Raw genomic sequence first — 22,769 nt, 5'->3', positions numbered from 1 at the left:
ACTTACTGTGTTTGGGGTGTCCTTTTTGCAGCCTGCAGGTTCGTTGTTCCCACTGTTTTTGGTGTCTGCTCCCTGTGGGTAAGGCTGTTTCAGTGGCTTGTGTAGGCTTCCTGATGCAGGGGACTGGGGCCTGTGCTCTGGTGGGTGGGGCTGGATTTTGTCTTTCTGGTGGGCAGGGCTGCGTCCAGTGGTGTGTTTTGGGGTGTCTGTGAACTAATTATGGTTTTAAGGCAGCCTCTATGCTAATGGGTGGGTTGTGTTCCCGTCATTCTAGTTGTTTGGCATGGGGCATCCAGCACTGGAGCTTGCTGGCTGTTGGGTCGATCTGGGTGTTAGTGTTGAGACAGAGATCTCTGGGAGCGCTCTTGCCAACTGATACTATGTGGGCCAGGGAGGTCTCTGATGGTCTATTGTCCTGAACTCTGCTCTCCCACCTCCGAGGCTCAGGCCTGACACCAGGCCAGAGCACCAAGACACTGTCAGCCACATGGCCAGGTACGTGGGGATTTTCTCGCCTTTGGGGAAGTCTGAGCTCTTCTACCAGCATTTGGTAGGTGTTCTATAGGAGATGTTCCAGATGTAGAAGTATTTTTGATGTATTTGTGGGGAGGAATGTGATCTCCACGTCTGACTCCTCTGCCATCTTTTTTTTTTTTTTTTTTTTTTGGCAGTACGTAGGCCTCTCACTGTTGCGGTCCCTCCTGTTGCGGAGCACAGGCTCCGGACGCGCAGGCCCAGCAGCCATGGCCCACGGGCCCAGCCGCTCCGCAGCATGTGGGATCCTCCCGGACCGGGGCACAACCCGTGTCCCCTGCATCGGCAGGCAGACTCCCAACCACTGCACCACCAGGGAAGCCCCCCTCTGCCATCTTGAAGGTCCACCCCAAGCAGACTTTTAACAGCAGTGTTTGGGCTGCCATGACTGACGAGAATCCTGAAGAGTAACACCCACAGCCTGGGTCTGTACCCACTCACCACCTCTTACCCTGTGAACCTTCAATGTATGGGGGCAGAGAAGGAGAGAAGAGAGAAATCCATGCTGCAGTACATCAGGCTGAGACCTCTCTCCAAGTGCAAGATTCCCTCAGAAGGTGAGGGATGGGCAGGAGAGCTGAGGGAAAGTCTATAGTATAATGGAGAACACATCTGGTCTTTGTCCCTGATTCCTGGCACAGAGCTTCAAAAATTCTTTGAATTTCCTGAGTGACAGAACTCTTTGTTTTGCTAATGAGGTGACTTATGGTGGACCTCCAGAGAGCTTCAGGATGGGAGCTGGTTGCCCAAAAGACAAACCACATGATTAGACAGTTGGAACTCTGGGCCAGCATGACCTCAGCGAAGTGAGGGAGGTAGAAATTGAGTTCAATTATATGGCCAATGATTTAATCCATGCTGAAGGGAAAGTACTGATTCTGCCTTCAAGTAATGTGAAGTCAATGGTGAAATGAATGAAAGGAAGGCTATAACAAAGTCCAAACACTGCTCAGTTTCAGATCCAACCAAGTCAGCCCCTGCTCTAGCAGCCTGACAGAACAGTGTTTTTCTTTCTATGTTCTTTAATATAAAATGTTTAGCATGCAACCGAAGATAACAAGTCATATGAAAAAGCAAGAAATGTGATCTATGGTCAACAGAGGAAATGGTCAATAGAAGCAGACCTAAAGATGGCCCAGATGTTGGAAAGATCAAACAAGAATATTGAAATAGCTATGATAAAGATGCTAAAATATGTAATGGAAAAGATGGATAGTATATGTGAATGAATGGGAAATTTAAGGAGAGACATGGAAACAAAAAAGAATCAAATGGATGTGCTAGAGATGAATAATACAAAATTAGAAATGAAGACTTCATTACATGGACTTAACAAGGTATTGGATACAGCCCAAGAAATAATCAGTGAACCTGAATACAGGTTAGTAGAAAGTATACAAATTGAAACAAAAAGGAAAGTATACAAATTGAAATACATAAAAAGACAGAATAGAGAAAAGGGGATCTGAGGGAGAATATAAGAATGTCTAACACATACAACTGGAATCCAGAAGGAGAAGAGAGATTAGAATAGAATAGGATAGACCAGAGTAGAAGAAATATGTGAAGAATAAAATGGCCATAAACTTTCCAAACTGATTAAGGCATTAAAGGTTATGGTCACCAATTCCAGTGCATGTGGGGGTTCCCACACACCGTCAAGCAATTTCCAGACTCCAACTTGGTGTTCTACAATTCAACTCAATTCTGACACTATATCCAGAGATAGTTTCAGATCCCACATGTTAATGGTTAGTTTCAGATCCCACATGTTAATGGTTCAGTCCTATGAAGACTGGCCCACCCACCCACTTCAGACATCAACTGCAAGTCAAAGTTGTCACCTGTGCTTACTACTGACTAGCTATAGATTGAAGGTTCTATCAAGAAAGTGAAAAGATAACCCACAGAATATGTTTGCAAATCATCTCTCTGATAGGGGACTTGTGTCCAGAATTTTTTTTAATTATAGGCACTTCCCTGGTGGCACAGTAGTTAGGAATCTGCCTGCTAATGCAGGGGACACGGGTTCGATTCCTGGTCGGGGAAGATCCCACATGCCGCAGAGCAACTAAGCCCGTGTGCCACAATTACTGAGCCTGCACTCTAGGGCCCATGCTCCGCAACAAGCGAAGCCACAGCAATGAGAAGCCCAAACACCACAACAAAGAGTAGCCCCCGATCGCTGCAACTAGAGAAAGTCCACACACAGCAACTAAGACCCAAAGGAGCCAAAAATAAAAAATTTATTAAAAATTTTAAAAGTATTAAAACTCAATAATAAAACAATTTTTTAAATGAGCAAAATATATGAATGGAAATTTCCACAAAGAAGATATCCAAATGGCCAACAAGCACATGAAAAGATGCTTAACATCATTAGCCACCAAATCAAAACCACAACTAGACACAATTTCATACCCACTAGCATGGCTATAGTAAAAAAGACAGATAATAACCGGAATGTGCAGAAATCTGAACCTCACACACTGATAATCAGACTGTAAAACAACCCAGTCACTTTTGAAAATAGTCTGGTAGTTCCTTAAAAGATAAAACACAGACTTAATAGTGCTCATTCCGGCAGCACATATACTACAACTGCAACGACACAGAGAAAACTAGCATGGCCCCTGCGCAAGGATAACACGTAAATTCGTGAAGCGGTCTATGTATTTTAATATGCGAAATCTAAAAGATAATACAAATTAACTTATTTACTAAACAGAAACAGACTCATAGACACAGAACACAAACTTATGGTTACCAAAGGGGAAGAAGGGGGGAAGGGATAAACTAGGAGCTTGGGATTAACAGATACACACTACTATATATAAAAGGGATAAACAACAAAAGACCTACTGTATAGTACAGGGAACTCTATTCACTATTTTGTAATAACTTACAATGGAAAAGAATCCGAAAAAGAATATATATATACACACATATATGTACGTGTGTGTACATATATATATATATATGAAACCGAATCACTTTGCTATACACCTGAAACTAACACAGTATTGTAAATCAACTACAGTTCAATAAAAAAAAAAAACACAGACTTAATAGACTTAGTATATGAGTCAGCAACCCCCATCGAAGGCAAGTGAAAACATGTCCACACAAAAACTTGTACATGCATGTTCACAGCAGTATTATTCATAACAGGCAAAAAGTGGAAACCCAAATGTCCATCAGCTGATGAATGGGTAAGTAAAATGCCTTGCATCCATACAACAGAATATTATTCAGCCATAAAAATGAACGATACATGCCACAACATGTATGAAACTTAAAAGAAATACATGCACTAAGTGAAAGAAGCCAGTCACAAAAGACCATATATTGTATCATTCCATTTACATGAAATGTTCAGAACAGGCAAATTCATAGAGACAAACTACCATACGACCCAGCAATCCTGCTACTGGGCATATACCCTGAGAAAACCATAATTCAAAAAGAGTCATGTACCAATATGTTCATTGCAGCTCTATTTACAATAGCCAGGACATGGAAGCAACCTAAGTGTCCATCGACAGATGAATGGATAAAGAAGATGTGGCACATATATACAGTGGAATATTACTCAGCCATAAAAAGAAACAAAATTGAGTTATTTGTAGTGAGGTGGATGGACCTAGAGTCTGTCATACAGAGTGAAATAAGTCAGAAAGAGAAAAACAAATACCATATGCTAACACATATATATGGAATCTAAGAGAAAAAAAAAAGATCATGAAGAACCTAGGGGTAAGACGGGAATAAAGACACAGACCTACTAGAGAATGGACTTGAGGATATGGGGAGGGGGAAGGGTAAGCTGGGACAAAGTGAGAGAGTGGCATGGACATATATACACTACCAAATGTAAAATAGATAGCTAGTGGGAAGCAGCTGCATAAAAAAGTTTTTTTAATTAGAAAAAAAAAATGACCAGCTAGAACTGGTTACCATCCAGTAGTGTGATATATTCTACTAATTCTACTTTTTCAATAACTCACTGTTTAACGAATTGACTCTTATTTGGTCCCCCCAGGTGTTCTGTTTTGTTTTGTTTTGTTTTATTCAACGCAAAGATACCACTTTAACGCTCTTTAGCTGGCGAATGAAGAGCCCTGCCTCAACCTCGTTCTTTTGCCAGGGGAGAAAGGTAGCCCATGATGAGGTATGATGACCACCTGTCAGGAGCAAGAGGTTGTAACGGGTCAGGAAATGCAAGTGACATCATCTGAGTGGTGAGGACATCTGTCTTCTGCAGATGGGGCCAAAGGCTCCACTCATCTCCCATCCCAAGACAGACGGGCTGCAGGGAAACTGAGTACCCTTGTGTCACAGAACAGGTGTCTCAGAGGTTCCAAAAGATCACCTGGCTGGCTCCATTTCCTGTAGTTTGTCTTACCATACACCAAGGACTGACTCACAGACAAGGTCCCAAGGAGAATGAAAAAAATCTAGTGTGACAAATGCCAAATGGTCTGTGGGGAAGCAGACGACTTGCGACCCCACCTTGACCATCTTTGGATGGTGTTTTCAGAGCCCTGGGTCTCAGTTCAAGCCAGCTTTGCCCAGAGCCTGAGCTACTCCCATGGTCTATGTTAGGAGGCAGCAGTTGTTGCATTGACTCTTCCATGTGAAGTCCCAGCCTTGCCTCATGCTAGTTCTATGACACTGTGCAAGCGACAAAAATCACCGAGCCTGTTTTTTCATTTTTAAAGTGGTGATAAGAATAACGCTGAGGGCTTCCCTGGTGGCGCAGTGGTTGAGAGTCCGCCTGTCGATGCAGAGGACGCGGGTTTGTGCCCTGGTCCGGGAAGATCCCACATGCCGCGGAGCGGCTGAGCCCGTGAGCCACGGCCACTGAGCCTGCGCGTCCGGAGCCTGTGCTCCGCAGCTGGAGAGGCCGCAACAGTGAAAGGCCCGCGTACCACAAAAAACAAAACAAAACAAAAAAGAATAACGCTGAGCTCAAATTGTTGGTGCACGGATTAAATCAGATAGCTGTACAAAAGACAGTGCTTAGAGAAGATAAAGAACCTTTCATGGATGGTGAGAGTCGGGGAAGCTTTCTGAAGTGTGGGATTGATCACCTGTGACGCTGTGAAAGCCCAGATGGACCTCCAGGAGATTTGGGCACCACCCTCTTGTGACTCTAGACCATCAGTATCACGGAAGCCATGGTATATGAACTCTGGAAGGACCCTTCCAGAAAACCCAGCCTAACTCACTCATTTATGGATGCATTCTCATCCACTAGAGAAGGGAAGTTATTCATTCATCAATGTTAAAACTCAGGACAGAGACCCTGATTTTTTTTTTTTTTTTTTTTTTATGTCTTTGCATTACGTGCCCTGCCCACTTCCCTTTAGCCCATGGCCTGGACAAAGTTTCACTCAATAAACGTTCACTGAATTTTGTTAACCCGTCCAAGGACAGAGAACTCAGAAGAGACAAAGCTCAGACTAGAATTCCATTTTTTCAGGCTTATAGAGAAGAGGGAACTGCAGTAGATAAGAGGAATCCAGACCTTGGTTCAAACCTCAGCTCTGCCCTGAAGTTGGGGACCTCAGGCAAGTTATTTAACTTCTTATCAGTAAAGCGGGGACCAGCACATCCACATCTCAGTGTTGTTTCAAGGATCAAAGGAGATACAGATATCAAGCACCCGGCTCTCTGTTACAAAAGACCAAATACTAACAATGACCCCGAGGAAAAAATAAGTCAGTCAAACATCTGGATATTCAGTTAACATCACATAAAGTCTGTAGATATTTGCGAACAGCTAAAGAAATGGAATTTCCAGGTTTGCAATCATGTCCGTGTTTCACAGATGGTGTCCTGGGCTTACCCACATCCCCTCTCCCAGGGCAGTCACACCTGACACATCACCCAGCCTTCCGGGCCTCAGCCGCCCTCCCTGAGCTGTCAATACCACGCTGGCAAGAGTGCTAGTCAGGGCTCAGGAGATGGGGGTTCAGAAAAGCTCCACCATCTTGACAAACGACACGCCCCACTCCGAGCCTCCATTTCCTCATCTGTGAAATGCCAATAATAACGCCTTCCACGCAGGGATACTGTGAAAAAGACGGATAGAATGATGACTTTGGAAAGTATGCAGCACTTCAACAACAGGAGGGGGTGTTTTGTGTGTCAATCAAAATCGAGCTTTGGTCTAACTACAATACTGGCTGAAAGTTCTTGGGCATTTCTGCAAGTTAAAAACCTAACTTGGGTCTGAAGCAAAAAAAAAAATTCTCATTAAAAAATAGTACTGAAGCTATTTGTTTCCCCACCACCACCCCGCCCCCAATCCACTGTGGAAGCCACCTCTAATCAAGCTGACATTTTCCCAAAGAAAGATGGCTCGGGTTATTGCCGGCAGGTTGAGATGAGAGAGGCTGGCCCACCCAATGGCACTGCCAGGGATAATGACAGCACACCGGGCGTTTCTAGAGCTCGTCTCAGCCTCCCAGGAACCACGGTGCTTTGGAAAGTCAATCACTCAGCAAGGCACAGAGAAGACAAACCAGTGAACAATTGGAATGATAGAAAACCCAGAGCTCTAATGAACACTAGCAATCTGAAAAATGAAGCTTGCTTGTTGGCTTGAAAAGACGGGTGGTTTGCGCCCGCCTGTCCTGTGTCAGAGGTGCCTCATCACCATGTCATTACGTCAAGTAATTACCGCACTTTTCTCAGGCTCTGTGTGCAGCACTCATGTGGCTGCTCAGCTTACTGACTGCAAAACTCAACTCCCTCCACCTGATCTGGGTACAAATGGCACTGCTGGGGGTTGTCTTCTGCCCAGTGTCCTCTCGGGCCTGGCCTCGGTGTGGGCAGTGCCATTGGAAGCAGCCAGTTTGACTCTGCAGACAAAGTGATAGCCACACTTGTTTTGTTAGCCTAAAAAAGAACCCACTGACTGCTGAGCATTCATGAAATTTCCCAGGGATGCGTCCAATAAGCACCTTCGCTCCTAGCCCCGGGGCTCAAGAACAAAGTGAAGGATGCAGGGGGGCCAAAGTCGGGTGATGTTTGGTATTTGGGTTTGGGTGGTTTGCTGGTTATCGGGGCTGGAGGTAGTTTCGGGAATGGGGTGAGGGATGGGATGGGGTCCACAATGGTGAGTTTGGGTAAAGGATGCAGTTAAGGGTGGGCTAAGGCTCAGAAGTGGGTGAGAGACAGATCAGGGCTGGGATGAAGGACAGGCAAGCGAGTTTCAATCTCTGGGCAGAGGTAGGGGAAGAGTCTGTGTGAGCACCAGGCTGAGGTGAGGGATTTGGGCGAGGAATGGTCAGGCCCCAGCGGAGGCTCAGAGATGGATGGTCTGAGCCTCAGGAAAGGATAGGGCAGACCTCAGTGATGGGGTGATGTCTGCTGTACACATCACTTGATGTTGTTTTTTAAAAGCTGAAAGCTTGAGAGCTTATTCCTTAAGGTCAAGAAATGTGTCCTCAGCTGTAGTATCAAAACACTCTGCTCTTCAGATGGTCCGGAGTCGCCCAGTGCAAAACTGGGAAGTCATGTGTGTCGGGGCCCCTTCTCTGCTCTTCTGGGAAGCTTGTCCCCCTTTCTGAAAGGGCCACCTGGCAAGTGCCCAGCAGCTCTCGATGGATTTCTCAGTTTTTCATAGAGTTTTTCATACTTACCTGATGGCTTTGGGCATTGATAAAATAATGAATGTGAAAAGAACTTCCTAAGACTGTAAAATGGTATATTATCGTTGACAACTCTGATCATCGTCTTAGCACCAGAGCGCGGACCCTGGAGAAGAGAGCGGTGGCCTCTGATTGGGGTACTTGAGGCTGGTGGGTGGAGCCTTCAGAGGCTGGCATCTGCCCCAGCTCCTCCGAGAGGAAGAACTCCACCCTCTGGATCTCAGAGTCCTCACCCAGGTATCAGCTCTAACAATCTGAGTCTCGGAATTCCTCAAAACCTCTGTGGGGAGAAGGAAGGGCAGGGCCAACAGTAACAGGACATTTGAGAAGCGTGGACGGCTCTCTCTTCGCCCCTTCTGCAGCCCTGGTTTCTACTTCAGCCATGCTGCTAGCACGTAACGCGTTTTTTAAGAATCAGCCACAAACGCAGCTGGTGTCCTGGTGCTCCCTGGGGCCTCCCGGCGCCCCAAGCAGGCGGACCCTTTTGGTGCCTCCTAGGCAACCATTCTCCTCCATCCTCATAAAACCTGAATTTGCTCAGCTCTCCACTGTCCTCAGCACCACCCACGAATGACTCAGGCAAGAGGGGATTCATCAAACCCCTCGATGAGGATCCTATTCCCCTCCGGCCAGTGACTTTCAAGGAAAGGTTTCCTGGAGGATTCCTGGGGAAGAGGCTTCTCCCTCACAGGCGAGAGCCTTGGAAAGCAGCCCCTCTGCACGGGCGCAGCCCCTCTGCACAGGCGCAGCCCCTGCTGCCGGCAGCTGGCCTCCGACCAAGAGCAGAACCGGCCTTGGATGAAGCTGACACTGGGTAACAGAGTGGAGAGATGGAAAAGGTCAGGGTCTTGAGGACACCGTTACGCTGCTGGGAGGGCAAAGCCCGCCACAGCCCACGCTGCCCCTCCACCGCCTCCAATGTCAGGACGTGTAACTGAAACCTCTTGATGACAAATCGCTTCGGCCGGAAAGAGCCACACCTCGGAGGTGTGTCCCATGACGTGAGGACTGAAGCCCTGGACACAGGGAGGAATAAAATTGTGTTGCTTGAGTTATGCAACATCGGAGACAGGGCCCACGGCCTGGCCCAGCATCCCTGCCCCTGGGATGGTTCTTTCTAACAGGACCTGCGATGGTATCTCCCGCTTCCAGCCTCCCTTTGCCACAGGCCATCTATGCCCAGCTGGGTCTGTGTGTCCGGCGCTGTCGACAAGGGAAGCGGCCCAGGCGGAAGAATGACTTCTGTCACCACTTCTAGGCAGATGTGGGACGAGCAGGGCTGATATTTCCTCTGCGACTTCAGGGCGATGGAAAGGAGGCCTGGGCTTCAAGACTGTGGCCAGAGCTACGGCTAGGCGAGGCTGTGCCCAGAGGTTTTGCTGGGTGAGCTCAAGCGACTCACTTCTAAATAGGCACAACCCTTTGCTGGCAGAGCCTGGCCACGGGGGAGATGCAGACAAGCAGGGTCTTTGGTGGAGACAGATCCCACCCTTCCCTGGCCCGCCTGCTGCTCTCCCCTGCAGCCGGCAAAGAGGACTGCAGGGCAGCACAGTGGCAGGGACGGGTCTCCCAGAGCCACATGTCTGTGGCTCAGGATCACACCCCCACCGCGAGCTGGCTTCATCTTTCTGAGCTTCAGGTCCCTCATCCATGAAATTGTGGCCACGGTGCCCACTTCGCAGGCCTAATGGGAGGATGAAATGCAATGGTCCCAATCACTGAGGGCACAGGAGGTACTCAATAAATGGTGGCCCTTGCTGTGATGTTGATTATTATTATCTGCTCTGATTCTTGGAGACGGGAAGTTTTAAAAGCACAGAACATGGCAGGCAACCCTCAAGCATTTGGGTTGAACAAAGAGTAAGCGATGGCTTTCTGGAAGGATATCCAGGCCATATCGTCACCGCGCCCCGGGTACTGTGATTTGCCAACCATCCGGTCTATGACTAAACACTTAAAAGAAAAGATGGCCCGGAGCTGGAAGCCAGTGAAGTGAGGCAGGGCAACTGCACAACTGGGCAGAGCAGGGGGAACTCTGACAGTCGGGAACTGAGCGGCAATCGGCCATCTGCCTTGCTGGGGCTGTTAAACTCCCATGGAAAGTGTTGGTCATTTCATGACCAAGGGTGGTCAGAAAGCACTGAGTTCCACCCCTCGGCATGGACTCCAGGATCCAGGAGCCCCGGAGTGGGGAGGGACTTGCCAAGGACACTCAGCGGGTTGGGGGCTATGCTGGCATTAGAGCCCAGGGCTCCGGACACCTGAGCCCACTGCTCTGATCCTTGAGGGAATCATGACTAACGGTACCGAGTTGGCTATGACAGATCATATTTCTCTAGATTTGTTTATTTGAACTAAAGTGTCCTTTCTGCAGTCATTGGACAGGACTGCGGAGGAGGCCCTGGGCTGTCCTCAGCCTCCCTTTTTCCAGCCTCCACATCCCTCCTCCCTGCTCTCTGCTCTCACCAGACAGCAGGGCTCCCCAGCGGCCCCATCTCAGCCCCCTCACCTTGTTTCCATCACGGGGTCCCCACAATCTGTCATCATTTGACAGACTGTTGACTTTCCATCTGCCCCACTGGATTATACACCCCAAAAAAGCAGCAACAATGGCTGACTTATGACTATGGTTCCAGTGCCTAGAACAGTGCCTGGTACATAGTAGGTGCTCAATAAATATTTGTGCCAGGAACCGACCAACAAATTCACTTACACTGAGGTGACAGGGCCTTACCATGTTCCCTCCTGTGGTGTAATATAAACTGTAAATCCGGATCCGTAGGGAAAGCAAGAGTGCACCGGGAGGAGGGGACGAGGACGTGCTCAGCACTGTCTAAAGGCCAGGCCCTGAGCTAGGTAATTAGTGCACGTTACCCATGACAATGACCATACATGGCAGATCCTCTTGGCCGGTTAATGCTTAACCCCAAGCAATGAGTCTCTATGGAAGAAATGCAGGCATGGGAGAAAGAAAAAAGATTTTTGGGTCTAAGAATGGAATCTTCCTGGTGCCCCTCTGAGCACACTTTCTAGGCTACCTTGCCAGTCCACAGAAGGAGCCTGCTTTGGACACCATGACCAGAGGAACTATCAATGTCCAGGCGGGAGGTCTTCAAGCCAGTGGAAGCTTTGTGCAACTTTCATTACAAATGTGCACATGTGACTGAAAGACCCTTTTTAACCCTCTGAGAGAATTAAACTGTTGCCTCCTAGGAGACTCTTTCATTTAGACAGAAGGGCTCCTAGGAACTTTAAGGACACTGTCCCATGGCCGCCTGATAGGCCCAAAGTAGCTGTGAATAAATCTAAAGGAGGGTCATATCTCACGAACAGCTGTGGGTGTGACTTTTTTCAAACGGAACGAACTCAAATCATATTCATAGTAAGCCCATGTGGTTTTTAAGGGAGCTGAACATGGGAACGTGCTGCCAGCCTGGATTTAAAGGAACTTGGATTTGAAATTGTTTAAACTGCAAAAGGGCCTCTAGGTCCCCAATTTTCAAAGACAGGAAGCAGACTGAGGAAGTTACCGAGCTGCAAATGCAAGTCGTTTCTTGGAAATGCAGGTCCCAGAGTGTAGACCCCAGAGCCAGAGAGAAAAACAGACTCAGGAGCCACTCCCAGGAGGTAGACCTAACCAAGGAATATCTCCCGCTCTCAAGCAGGGAGACCTGTGAACGTGAGCCCAGCTGGATTTCGCCACTGCCATGACCAGTGCCTGCTATGTGCTCCCTGTTCTTCCCCCTTCTGGACAAGCACAGCCATTACGTTGACCCTTTGCCTGTCTCACCAATGCATGTTAGGTATGTGCACATCACATAAGTCATCTTCTTGGTTCATGGGTCTCCAAATGAAGAGGAGCCATATTCGTGGCATTTATTCACTGAAACCTGATAAAGATCATGGGATCCTGGACTTCAAGCTGGATGTCAGTTCAATGAGGAGTTGTTAGGGTTCTGGGACGTGAGTGGTAATATTTTTCAGGTGAGAGGAACGTGAACAACGTTCAGAGGATGGATGGTCAAAGGATGCACTTTGGTAGAATGAAAACATGGCCACAACCCTACATTTCTTCCTTTGTCTGTGCCCTTTGCAGTGTTACTTTGCAGCTCCTCTCACCAGCAGATAGTCTGTTTCCTCATCCTTGACGGCCTGGCATTGTGACATACTTTGACCATTTGCATCCTCTCTCTCTTAGAATCTTGACATCACCATGTGAACAAGCCCAGGTGAGCCTACTAGACAATAAGAGACATGGCCTAGTCAGCCACTGTGTCCCAGCTGACAGCCAGACAACTGTCAGACAATGAGTGAGACAATCTTAAACCCGCTAGCCACCAGCTGACCCTGCAGCTGACCACAGATGCCTGAGCTGAGCAAGTTCAGCTGAGGTCAACTGAGTCTGACCCAGATCAACAGAACTGCCCAGTTCTGCCCAGAATCATAAGCAGTAATAAATGACTTCTGTTTTAAGCTACTACGTTTGGCAATGGTTTGTTACAGAGCAGAAGCTAACTGATATATTATTCTTCAGCTTTTCCTTTTCTGTTGTCAACCTACGTATTGAGTCTGTTATTTCAATGATTAGGTTTTCCTTGTCTGGCATCTTCTTCGTCACTGCCTGTCCCTGCTTCATGTTCCAACAGCCTTTCTTATTTCTTTGAGGACACATAGGATGCTTATTTTTGTCTTGTTCTGTCTTATCCTCTAATTCTGCTTCCTTCGGATAAAACTTGGCAGGATGCAGTCAGACGGCGAGCATGGCTGAGATGGTCTGCGGCAAACGCACACACACTAGAGAACAAAGAAAAGAGGCTGGTGCTTGGAATCCTGAATGACCAGTGCTGGCAGAGAGCTAGACCAGCTTCCTTGATTTATAAGTGAGAGAACTGAGATGCAGAGAGGAGAAACAACTCGGAGCAAGCTGGTGGCAGAGCTAAGTCTAGAATCTAGGTTTTCTCATCTGCAACTGATCTGTTCTCAGTACCGTCTGCCACATCCCCAACTCCTAACATTCTGGAGTCTTCGACGGACTCTTTCTCACTTGGCTCTCCAGGCTTCTGAGCCCTGGACACCCTCCTAACATGCACCAACTGCTTTCCAACCTTATGACCTTCCTTGGTTTGCAGGCATCTCTTCATCCCTGAATCCACTAGTGCTTACTTAGCACAATGCCTGCCACACAGTAGGGGCTCTGCAATACTAAGTGAATGAATGAATGGATGGATGGATACGTGCATGAATGAGTGGACAGATGGCCTGGAGGTGCTGTTTAACTTACCAAATGTGAGTTTCCTGTTTCCATGGTGAAAAATAAATTCAAGGCTCCAGACAGTGGCCTACATGTCCTGCTCACCTCCACAGGGCCCAGCCTGGCACTGAGTAAAGACCTATCAGCGGCCAGTACTCTGACACTGCTGCCCTTCCTTGCTTCAGTTTCTACTAGAGGGAAGGCATGCGCTTTATGGTTCGCTTTCCCCAGCCTTCATTCCTGGCCAATTAAGTCCAGACTGTTGCAAAATAACTTTTTAAAAATTAATCTGAAGGAAAGGAGAAAATTCCTTTGCCCTCAGCCATCAGGCCTGGCCTGGTTCCCTGAGGGTGGGAGGGAAGCAAACCTCTCTCTGCAAAGGGGGACTGTGAAGAAGGATCAGCTACTCCTGGAAGTCTGACTGAAGCGTTCTAGTGACACAGCGTCCCAAGGAGAGCAAGAATTCATTCAGTCAGTGACGAGTGCTCTGAATCAGGCTCTGGGCTGGGAGCCAGAGGGACAAAGGGAATAATCAGATGTGCACCGTATACTTGAAAGCATGCAGGCTAGAAGGGGAACAAATACCTGGAGACAAGAGACTATAAATTCGAAAACCTTCAAGGCTTTAATAAAGTTTCATTCCGTAACTTGGTCAACATTTTGTTAGCACTTACTATGTGCCAGCATGCTGGGCATTAGCCATATAGAGGTGAATAACCTATGGCTGCCATCCTCAAAGAGGCCAATTGTCACGTGAAAAGCGAGGAGATGGGATTCCTTACGACACAGAGTGGAAAACTGTTAGGGAGGTTTGGGGAGGCCTTGTAAAATGGGCATGAATTTAGCAATTAGAAATGAGGCCATTTCAAATGCGATAGGAAGGAAATTCCTATGGTAACCTCAATTACCGTAGTAAGAACATTTGATAAAATTCATCCTTTCATGTTAAAAACAAAGACACTTTAACAACCTAGGAATAGAAGAGAACTTCCTTAACCTGATAAAGGGCTCCTGTAAGAACCTAAAGAGGACACCATAACTAACGCTGAAATATTGAGAACATTCCCGTCAAAATCAGGAGCAAGTTAAGGATGTCTATTAATACCTCTTCCAGTCTACACGTTACTGGAAGTCCTATGCAGTACAAGAAGATTCAAACAATAAAACTGTATGGCGTGTAAAGGAGAAAACAACACTATCATTATTTACAGATGGTATGAACCCTCAGATAAACTATTAGAATTACTAAGATAATTTATTAAGGTTACTGGGTCTAAAATAGATAAAAGTGGACTTCCCTGGTGGGACAGTGGTTAAGAATCCACCTGCCAATGCAGGGGACACAGGTTCGAGCCCTGGTCTGGGAAGATCCCACACGCCATAGAGCAACTGAGTCCGTGCGCCACAACTACTGAGCCTGCGCTCTACAGCCTGAGAGCCACAACTACCGAAGCCCGCAAGCCTAGAGCCCGTGCTCCGCAACGAGAAGCACTGCAATGTGAAGCCTGCGCACAGGCTCTTCACCGCAGTGAAGAGTAGCCCCTGCACACCGCAACTAGAGAAAGCCCATGCACAGCAACGAAGACCCAACGCAACCAAAAATAAATAAATAAAAATAGGCAAAGTTGTGCATACCCACTTCATCTGTGAAGACATATAGAGGGCAAATACACATATGAAAAGGTGTTCAAATTTATATGTCATTACAGAACTGCAAACGAAAATGAGATACCACTACCCACATATTAGAATGGCTAAGATCCAAAAACTGACAATATTAAATGCTGACGAGGATGTGAAGCAACAGGAAGTCTCACTCATTGCTGGTGGAATGAAAAATGGCCACTTTGGAAGACAGTTTGGTAGTTTCTTATAAAACTAAACAAAACTCTTACTATACAATCCAGCAATCGTGCTCCTTGGTATTTAACCAATTGTACGGAAAACTTATGTGCACACAAAAACCTGCACGTGGATGTTTACAGCAGCTTTACAAACAACTGCCAAAATGTGGAAGCAACCGAGATGTTCTTCGATATGTGAATGGATAAACAAACTGGATGTTCTGAATATTAATCCAAACAATGGAATATTATTCAGTGATAAAAAGAAATTAGCTACTAAGTTGCAAAAGGACATGGAGAGACCTTCAATACAGTGGTAAGTGGAAGAAGCCAGTCTAAAAAGTCTACATATTGTGTGATTCCAACTATATGACATTCTGGAAAAGGCAAAACTATAGACAGTGAAAAGATCAGTGGTTGTCAGAGGTACAGGGGAAGTAGGGAGACACGAGTGGATAGTGCACAGAGTTTTTAGGGCAGTAAAACTATCTTCAACGATACCGTTACGGTGGACACGTGACATGATGCATTTGCCAAAACCCAGAGAATTATACAACACAGAGAGAGAACCTTAATATAAACTGTGGACTTGCGTTAATAATAATATATTAATATTATTGCATTAGTTACAACAAAATACCACACTAATGCAAGATGTTAATAACAGGGGAAACTCTTGTGTATGTGTGTGTAAGTCTGAGGGGCAGAGGTAGTATATGGAAATTCTCTGGACTACCTGCTCAATATTATTAAAAAATAAAAATTATTTTTAGGGGACTTTCCTGGTGGCACAGTGGTTGGGAATCTGCCTGCCAATGCAGGGGACATGGGTTCGAGCCCTGGTCTGGGAAGATCCCACATGCCTCAGAGCAACTAAGCCCAAGCACCACAACTCCTGAGCCTGCACTCTAGAGCCTGCAAGCCACAACTACTGGAGCCCACGTGCCTAGAGCCCGTGCTCCACAACGAAGAGTAGCCCCCGCTCACCGTAACTAGAGAAAGCCCACGTGCAGCAACGAAGACCCAAGACAGCCAAAAATAAATAAATTTTATAAATAAGTAAGTAAATAAAATTAAAAAGCCCTCTGGGGACTTCCTTGGCGGTTCAGTGGTTAGGACTTCACCTTCCAATGCAGGAGGTGCAGGTTCAATGCCTGGCCGGGGAGCTAAGACCCCACATGCCTTGCAGCCCCAAAACCAAAACATAAAACATAAGCAATATTGTTACAAATTCAATAACGACTTTAAAACTGGTCCACATAAAAAAAATTATTTTAAAAAGGTGCTCAACCTCATTGGGCCTGACGGAAACGCAAATTAAGCTATAATAAAACCTAGAGATTGTCACACTGAGTGAAGTAAGTCAGAGAAAGACAAATATCGTATGATACTGCTTATATGTGGAATCTAAAAAAACGATACAAATGAACTTATCTACAAAACCGAAATAGAGCCACAGATATAGAAAACAAACTTATGGTCACCAAGGAAAAGGGGGGAGGGATAAACTGGGAGATTGGGATTGACATATATACACTACTGTATATAAAATAGATAACTAATAAGAAACCTATGGTACAACACAAGGAACTCTACTTAATATTCTGTAATGACCTATAAGGGGAAAAGAATCTTAAAAAGAGTGGGTATATCTATAACTGATTCACTTTGCTGTACAGCAGAAACACAACAATGAAAATCAACTATATTCCAACAAAAATTAATTAAAAAAAAAAGCTATAACAATATACCACTGGACACCTGACAGAAGGACTAATATTAAAAGGACACAATACCAGGGAAGCAGCCGCACAGCACAGGGAGATCAGCTCGGTGCTTTGTGACCACCTAGAGGGGTGGGATAGGGAGGGTGGGAGAGAGACACAAGAGGGAGGGGATATGGGGATATATGTATACGTATAGCTGATTCACTTTGTTATACAGCAGAAACTAACACACCACTGCAAAGCAATTATACTCCAATAAAGATGTTAAAAAAAAAAAAAGACACAATATCAAATGATGGCCGAGATCCACTCACATGCTGAAACCGGAATCTCATACAAGTGCTGGTGGGAGTGTAAATGTGTAAGCACGTTTTATAAAACAGATGAGCATTAGCTAATGAAGATGAACACATCTGGACTTGATGACCCCACAATTCCATTCCTACACGTATAAGCAATGTGTGCGCGGGAACGTCAGGAAGATATACACAAGAGGATTCACAGCAGTATTCACAGAAGCCTCTCTGAGTCTAATATGCAAAATGAGAAAAATAACAAATCCCCCAAGATTGTTGTAAAGATTAAATGTCATCTATACGAAGCACTTAGTAGCCGCCTGGCACCTGGCATGTACCTGGTGGATGGAAGCCACTGTTTATTATTATTCACAGGCTGCATTAATTAGGTTTTCAGTTACAAAACCAAAAACACAAAAATGTACTCTGATTCACTGAAGCAAAACTAGGAATTTATTGATAAGATATTGTGCCATTCTCTGAATCTGTCACAAAAATGGAGAAGTAAGCTCAAAAAATAGGCAGAAACCAGGAGGGGCCCGGTGGCCAAGACACAGCCCAGGTCAGGCCACTGGAGTAGCTGGGTTAGATCACTTCCTCTGGCACAGCTGCCACTAGAGACCAGCCATGACCTTAATTTGTCCACTCCCCCTGCAAGAATTACTTCTCATGTGACCACTGTTTTTGTGCAACTCCCTCAAGGTTCAAAGTTCAAGGTGGGGGCATCTGGTTGGCCAAGCCTAGGTCACACATGCCCGAGAGGCCAGGGGCTGAGGAAAAGGAATGTTTGGTCCCCTTGGTGCTCTGAGGAGACAGGACTGTGACTACCATCAATGAAGGATGTCCCCAAGTAAGAAACAGTTTGGGATGCCGGTAGCCATAAAACATCACAGTCCATTACAAGGGTCCAGTCCAAATCTATTCTCTCTCTTTTTTTTTTTTTTTTTTTTTGTGGTACGCAGGCCTCTCACTCTTGTGGCCTCTCCCATTGCGGAGCACAGGCTCCAGAGGCGCAGGCTCAGCGGCCATGGCTCACGGGCCCAGCCGCTCCGCGGCATGTGGGATCTTCCTGGACTGGGGCACGAACCCGCGTCCCCTGCATCGGCAGGCAGACTCTCAACCACTGCGCCACCAGGGAAGCCCTATTCTCTCTTGATTGTACATCCCACTCAATTCCCTTGATTCTGTAGGGACAAAATGACAAATAACATCTGGAAACACAGTACCTGCCCTCAAGAGGATTGTGGTGTAGACCAGCAGTCCCCAACCTTTTTGGCACCAGGGAGTGGTTTCATGGAAGACAATTTTTCCACGGACTGGGGCAGGGGGTGGGGGGATGGTTTCAGGATGATTCAGGCGTATTACATTTATTTTGCACTTTATTTCTATTATTATTACATTTTAATACATAATGAAATAATTATACATCTCACCATAATGCAGAATCACTGGGAGCCTTGAACTTGTTTTCACTTGCCACTCACTGATTGGGTTTTGATATGAGTCTGCAAGCAACTGATTTATTTTGGTCTCTGTGCAGTCAAACCTCTCTGCTAATGATAACCTGTATCTGCAGCCACTCCCTAGCACTAGCACCCCCTCAGCTGCACCTCAGATCAGGCATTAGATTCTCATAAAGAGCACACAACCTAGATCCCCCGCATGTGCAGTTCACAATAGGGTTCGTGTTCCCACGAGACTAACACCGCCGCTGATCTGACAGGAGGCAGTGCTCAGGCGGTGATGCAAGCGATGGGGAGCGGCTGTAAATACAGGTGAAGCTTTGCTCGCTTGCCCTCTGCTCACCTCCTGCTGTGTGGCCCAGTTCCTAACCGGTACTGGTCTGTGGCCTGGGGGTTGGGGACCCCTGGTCTAGACAGAGAAAGAGACAAAGAAATTGCCTAACTCTCGCTTTGCAAAGTGGAGTCGTGGACCAGGGCTGCAAGTTGAGTCCAAGGAGTCAGCCAGGATAGCTACTGCACCCCAAGTCTCCACTCAACCCAGAAGAACTAAATCTCAGCTAATCCACTGTTGGCTGTTGCTGTGCATTGGAAGGTATATCCAAGCCAAAGTCCTTCTGGAAGAGTTGAGATGCATCAATTTCAGAAGAAAAACACCAAACGGGAAAGTACAAGAGCAAGGTAATAAATGCAAGAGGGAATTACAGGAACCAGAGGAAAGTGGAAACTAGTCAGAAACAAGCAAGAAAGGTCTGGAACAAGAAGACTGGTGGGCAGGTGCTCACAACTGGCTTTTATGATCCAGCTTAAAGGAGCAGGGTCCAGACAAACATAAACAGCATCTGGTACCTGTAACCATGTCCCTCTGATTGTCGGGTACACCTGATCCAAACTTGGCCAAACAGATTTTCTCTCCCAGGATCCACAAGTGAGACACCGATAGATAGGATCAAAAACCTCAACTAAGACCATACATACATAACATATATTTTATATAAGAAGAATGGGATGGCATCTTGTTAGGTACTTGTCAGGATCACTCCAACCTAAATCTCAGGAACCTGTCCTCCTGTCCAAGATGTGTGATAACAAAATCATTTCTTAAGATCCAAACACCTGGATTTTTCTCAAAATGTGACACCTGTGGTAGACATGTCAGATACCAACAAACCAGTACATTTCCAGGGTACTTTATGGTGTTTTGACCCTCTTGGCAGCCCTGCAAGGAATAGGAATTTTCCACTCCATTTTAAAGAGGATGGCAATGGGTTAAGGAAAAGGAAGCTCTCCCTTGGTCCTGATTCTGCCTTTCACAGCTCTTAACACCAGGCAGCACCTGCCGCCTCCAACCCCTCGATGTCCCAGCGTAGGACCTACCCGGGAGGGAGGCAGGGGCAGGGCTGGCGTGGCGTGGCGGTCTGGGGAGCCGGAAGAAGCTCAGCTGTGGGTCACCGAGGGCTCAGCAAACACCCACACTCCAGCCCCACTATTCCAGGCTGCCCATGTTGCTCCTTGGGTCGGGGGGAAAGGTGTATGAAAGACACTGACTAAAATCCTAAGGAAAAGGAGTGAACACAGGCTGATGCTCTGAGCCCTCCACTGGCGACACACTGTCTGAGATCATCGGCGTATCCCCCGGACACGAGATGATGAACACCCATGTCGCTCTCCACCCACTCCTGGGCAACTAATTATTTTAGTGACTTAGGCCAACCTGCACATCAGGGACTGCCCCCCAGTGTGACTCAGGAGGGCTGGGAAGACTGCCTGGAGTTGTCTCCTCTGCATCTTGTTGGAGCAGGGAAACCCACCCAGCCTTGGGTCGAAAAGCTTTTCAAACTCTCCGAGTCCCCTGGGAAAAGAGGAGCTACACCTTCAGCTTCCCCACAGGCTTCCAAAAATTCCAGGTTCACGAGACCCTCGTGGCACCAGGGTTTGTTCACGATGCCCCTGGGCCGCTAGAGATGCCCGCCAGCCCCATTCACCATGGAGTCAGGTCCAAGACACTTCCTGAGTGTCTATGTACTGGCAACAGCTACGACAACATGCACAGAAAGTAATCTTTCCATCCCATTCTTAAAGGACCACAATTACTTCCTGGTGGGACTGGGGTGCCTGGTGGGCAACTCCTCACACCTCACGATGTGACTGGACAGTGCCACCTTCCATTCTGTCCACACTGCTTGTCGCCGGGACTCCCATCCCTGCAAACACTGGAGACCCAGACTTTGCAAAAGCGTGACATCATCTAAAGGAACACAGAGTGATCCGTTGACCCCTTCCTCACGGGGTTGGAGAGACATCTGCGCGGCTTTGCTCCCCTCAAAACAAAACTGGCTGAGGCCCGAACTCGCGGCAGCTCCCTGCTAGGCTAGGTGCAGCGCGGCTACCAGTGGGCGGCAGGCAGAGCACCAGGGCCTTTGATAACACAATGCAGGGCAGGGGCCTGGGGGCCCAGGGGACAAGGAGGCGTTTGGGGGCGGGAGGGAGGGAGGGAGAGAATGGGTGACTGTGGACAGGAGGCCAGAAGAGACTAAATATATCATTTAACCCCTGCAAGGTTCTCTTCCCCATTGGTAAACAGGACCTAACCAGAGCCGTGTCCTGCCTCCTTCAAGGATCATCAGGAGATCCTGGGTTTAGAAACGGTTTGCAAACTGTAAAGCTTGGAACAAATGCTGGACGCTGCAGCCATAGCACATCCTCATCCCCAGAGACGACTGGAGGGGCCTTTCCCCAGGGGCGCATCGCGTCCCCCCAGCGCCCTGAGGAAACGCAGCCGATTCCAAACAAGGCTCGCTGCTCGTGCTGCTCCCTTTAGGCAACGCCGTGCTGGTTGCGTACAGGTCTCCGCAGGCTTCCGAAGGAGCAGTTATATCTCAAAGGCAAGCTTCCCATGCCCAGCAAGGTCGCTGAGGGAAAGAGGAATGCAACCCTGAATGCGGGCAAAGCACTGCCAGCATTCAGAAACCTTAAAAACAATTCCATAAATGCTGTCCTGTTCTTCCCTCTGGGCCACAAGGCTTTCCATCACATATGAATGAAGAGGAGCATGACTGTATTACAAAATTACTAACGCAGGACGGCAGCTGCCAAAGCCGTTCATAATCTTCATTGCCTCTGCGTGCGTTTTCTTGAAAGCTATCTCACGTTTGTCAAGGAGCAGGAATGAAGTCTCTTCCTTAGACACTTACATGGTCAGGCACCAAACAGGGCTGCACTTGCTGCACACAGCACGTGTGGCTCGGAAAACACGTGTGTTCAAAATCTAATAAACACACTTTTACTTTGCTGACAGGCTCAGAAGAAAATGCATTCCTTAAAAAGAACAACCTCCCTTGGGCTTCTCTGGTGCCGCAGTGGTTGAGAGTCTGCCTGCCGATGCAGGGGACACGGGTTCATGCCCCGCCCCGGTCCGGGAAGATCCCACACGCCACAGAGTGGCTGGGCCCGTGAGCCATGGCCGCTGAGCCTGCGCGCCCGGAGCCTGTGCTCCGCGCTGGGAGAGGCCACAACGGTGAGAGGCCCGCGTACCGCAAAAAACAAAAACAAAAAAACAACCTCCCACTCTTTCACGCCATTTTTTAGTCTAGATTTTCACAGATGCTTGCCGAAAGCACTTGGATCATGTAAAATTTTGAACTAAAGGCAAATATTCGATCCGTAGAGTCAACGTATGATTTTTGCAGTTGCGAAGATACCGGAAAGGGTAAATGCGTGCAGTTTGAAGATAGGTCTAATTTTACCCAACTGCATCGTGGCCCCAAAAATTCTGCTCCTTAGATGTACAATCAGGGCTAATTCCAGGGTTCTAGGAGAAACGAGGGGCCTGCAAGCCTCCCCGCAGGACAGCAAGAGCAGAGTGAACAGGAGAGCGTGAACCGGGAGTGGTTTCTTGTGAGCAAAGGAGTCTCCAGCCTGGACTCTTACCGCCACTTCTAAGAGATGATGAGAGCTGAGACACATGGGCCTCTCTGGTGCTCCCTGAAACAGACT

General features: G+C 47.3%; 1 non-coding gene across 1 annotated transcript; it reads left to right on the top strand.

The window, feature by feature from the left end:
- Positions 1–3,105: 3,105 nt before the first annotated feature.
- Positions 3,106–3,212, top strand: LOC115844137 (U6 spliceosomal RNA). Its single transcript, XR_004036000.1, has one exon. It is a non-coding gene; the product is annotated as a U6 spliceosomal RNA (small nuclear RNA).
- The last annotated feature ends 19,557 nt before the right edge of the window (positions 3,213–22,769 follow it).

Source organism: Globicephala melas, chromosome 11 (assembly GCF_963455315.2).
Source record: "Globicephala melas chromosome 11, mGloMel1.2, whole genome shotgun sequence".
In the NCBI taxonomy this organism is placed as follows: domain Eukaryota; kingdom Metazoa; phylum Chordata; class Mammalia; order Artiodactyla; family Delphinidae; genus Globicephala; species Globicephala melas.
This window is presented reverse-complemented; position numbering and strand designations above follow the sequence as displayed.